The sequence below is a fragment of the Schistocerca cancellata genome, unplaced genomic scaffold, assembly GCF_023864275.1.
Source record: "Schistocerca cancellata isolate TAMUIC-IGC-003103 unplaced genomic scaffold, iqSchCanc2.1 HiC_scaffold_1104, whole genome shotgun sequence".
Lineage (NCBI taxonomy): Eukaryota > Metazoa > Arthropoda > Insecta > Orthoptera > Acrididae > Schistocerca > Schistocerca cancellata.
In genome coordinates, this window is record NW_026047103.1 from 2511637 (window position 1) to 2515641 (window position 4005).

Genomic DNA, 4005 nt, shown 5'->3' on the forward strand with positions numbered 1-4005 from the left:
CAAGCTTTTAGTAGTCCTCATTTGAATAATCTCCTTAAGAAAAATAGTGCTTTTGTTTGGACTGAAGGGTGCATGAGAGATTTTGAAAATTTGAAAAGTGAACTCTTACATGACAATATTTTGCATCATTCCATACTGACAGAACCTTTCCACATGAGTGCCGACAGTAGTGCTTATGGGATTGGTACAGAAGTTTTTCAAGAAATCTGTGATGGCAAAGAATTCGAACACAGGACTATCGTGTTTGCAAGTAGAACTCTAACAAAATACGAGGGAAACTACACTGTATCGGAAAAGGAGGCTTTAGCCATTACATGGGGATTAAAGAAATTCAGGAATTATCTGTGGGGCCATAAGCTCATCATACATACTGACCACAAAGCTTTAACTTTTCTTAAAGATTGTCGTTTACTTAATGGCAGGCTAACTCGTTGGGCTTTGTACCTACAGCAGTTTGATTATGAGATTTGCTATGTAAGGGTACTGACAATTTCGTGGCAGATGCTTTATCTCGATTGCTTAATGGTATGAGTGAAGTGCCCGATGAAAATGGTGAAGAGGATACTTTCCAGATAAGGTATATGAAAGAGATTTCAGGAAAAAGGAAAATTGAGAAAATATGTAATGACATGAGCTACCACCAAAGTGAGGACCCGACATGGAAATCCGTGAAGGTAAATTTTGACACTGTGCAGTATCCTCAAATTAAGAAATACTACAAAATCTTTAAAGGCATTTTATATAGGAGGAAAGATTTAGTCACTGAGGAATAGAGAGTATGTTGGCCACACCAGTTTGATACTGATGTCATAGACTATTTTCATTTAGCATTGGGGCATAGTGGGCCAAAGAAATGATTGGATAAACTGAATAATGTAATAGTGATTGCTGGTAGTGTCAGTAAGAAGGTAAATGAACGAATTAAGTCATGTGATGTCTGTCAAAGGGCCAAAGTACCGAACAGAACTAGTAGAGGTCCAGTGCAAAGTACATTACCTGAGGACACCCTAGAATTATTATCAGTAGATTTGTATGGTCCCCTCCTGAAGACTTCGGGAAATTGTGCATATATTTTAGTAATTTTGGAAGTATTCTCAAAATTTGTGAAATTATATCCCTTGGAAAAGGCAACAGCAAAAGCTGTATTTAATAGGATAGTCGAATACTTCAGAACCATTGGGAAACCCAAGGCAGTAATATCTGACAATGGACCCCAGTTCATATCCAAAATTTGGAAAGAAGGATGGAGCAAAATGGTGTGGAGGTTAAATATATCTCAGCCTACCACACAGCTAGAAACCCAGTTGAAAGGTAAATGCAAGAAATCGGGAGATGTATATACTGTACTGCTGTTATAACCATAGAGCCTGTGGCATGTTTATATCGGAGTTTGAGAATGTCATGAACACCTTACATCATGAATCTACTGGGTTCCCACCGTAAGAAATTTTGTTAGGCAGCAGAAGTAAAAGTTTAATTGAGGAAAAATTAGAGTTTCCGCCTTGTACAAGTTTGGGGTTGAGTCAAAAGAAAGAATTAGTCAGAAAAAGGGCAAGGTAGAAAGCTGAATCTAGATCTAAAAGACATGATAAAAAAATGAAATTTTCAAAATTTAAAATTGGAGATTATGTTCTTTTAAAAACCCACTAAAAATCTAGTGAACTGAATCATTAAATTTCCAAATTTAAATATAAATGTAATGGACTGTATATAATACAGAACATTCCACATGATAATGCTTACTATCTGATCTACCCAAAATCCAAGAGACCTTTAGGTGTAAGAAACATTGTGGACCTGAAACTGTATGTTCCTAGGAGTGAGTGACCTAAGTACACTCACAAAGCAATCTGCAGTAAATGTGCTGTATCTTACGATGAAACTTTTTTATTCTAGATGTAATAAATCTTTGTAATTATATGTATACTAATGTCAGTGTGCTAATGTACTTATGTAAGTTTCAGATTACCAAATGTACTATAAATATAAAGGTGTATGGAAAACAGGGCTAAAGAAAAGCAAATGCTGAAAGCCAAATAAAAGATGGGACTGCCAAAAATCAAAGTGGGCAGTACGTGAGTCGTGATATAAAGGACTGCCAAACACCAAAGAAGGCAGATAAATAGTCAAAGGATAATTGTAAGTGTGGTACAGGTGATGTGATAAAATGATGCGAAATGGACTGCCCAAAGCTGAATAATAGGCAGCAAATAGATGTGGTGATTTTTCTAAATAGTATTGTCTGTGTATTAGTAAATAAGGAAATGGACTGCCATTCAATGCAAGCAGCAAGAAATTGTTTTATAGTGTATATAGGTATTTGTGTATGCTTTGTAGTCAAGTGTTTGTGTTACAGATTTTGATTGAATTTCTCTGAGAAATTCAATAATAATAAGTAATTTGCTATTTAAATCATGTTGGGATAGGAGGTTGGACTGTGCCAAAGGCACTTAAGTAAATGATAGGTAAATGTTCTCGATATATTAAAAAGTATAGACCTATATAATGTGAGTGAAAGGAAGTTCTGTGATATAAATTTATGATGGCACATTCGCGCAAAGATTCAGAACCCCTGTATAAATATAAAATTTTGTGTTCCCATCAAATTTGCACTTAGTGAAATTACTGGAAACAGGGGCATATGTAACAACGACGCTGTACCATTCTAGTAATTTTTTTTCCATCTGATTTTTCGATAAACTAGTGTAATTGATGTTCTGATTTCATTTCTTTTTTTTGTTTCATGTCACTGTCTTAGGAAAACTGTATACAAATTTCAATGTGAATATTAATGTTTATGTCAAATGTCAAGTAATATTGTAATAGAATTGAAATGTAACAAATATTGAGACTGTTGAAATATGTTTAAAATTGTAACTGTGCATCTGGTCCATACATAGGCAACGTGTTAGAATATGTAGAATGAAAAACCTCGGGTGAATACCCTGTCTGTAAAGGACTGGTAAAAGGTGGATGGCAGGTGAGCGTGAGAAAATGCTCACGGGCACTGCACAGCACAACGGGCTCAGCAGTAGTAGTTGTAGTTTGGCACTGGTTTGAACAACACCTTCTGGAGCGAGGAGGCTCTCCTGGAAGACATAGCTTCACTGAGCCTCAGGTATCCGTTCCAACGCCCACACAGCATGGCAAAAGTCCATAGGCACTAAATGGAAAAGTATTGCGACGTAAAGAAGAATTAAAGTGCCGATATGTCAAGAGTCATAGCTGTCTTTGTATGTGTGCTCTGTGCCTCGCCATTTCGCCGCCCGCCAAACACCGCATCGATACAAGCAGGTTGAAACCTTTAGTACTGTATTCGTATGGACCAAAGAGTGAACTGTTCAATAACAACCTAATTTTACCAGAACTTTCCCCTCATTTAATTATCCTCACAACTAACCTAGACAGGGCCCTTTCCTAATGTTGTGCATTCTGAGTGTCCCGAAATGAAAAATTAAATTTTGTGTTGATAATAATTACTTGCAGACCGAATTATATTAGAATAGTGTTTGAAGAATTGTTTTTTTAATGAACCAGTAAATGAATAACGAAGGTCTAATGAAGTTGAAAGATAACTTTAATATTGATATAGTAGTGAAGTTTAATTATTTCGAGACAGATATAAAGGTATTTAAATGAACAGTAAATTAGAAAAAAAAGAGTAGTAACTCATATACTGAAAGTCTTGAACGCATAATAATTTCAGTAATCAATTTTTTTTATACAGTTTCAGAGTCCCCCCCCCTTTTTATTCATTTGAATTCTGAAGTGTTCTAAATTGGTTTGACCAGCAAAAGTTAAAGTCAATATAAAAAGGCAAAATTTATCAATGATTTATCTTTATCATAATTGACATTTTGTGTGTGGCTCGAAAGTGCTATTTATAGGGTAACCTATTCCCGATTTTAATCAGATTAATAGACAGTATAAAGATTTGTAGTATACATTGTAGTGTAGTGTTACGTATTCATGGTTTTTCCATATCAGTACAGAACGTGAAACTAT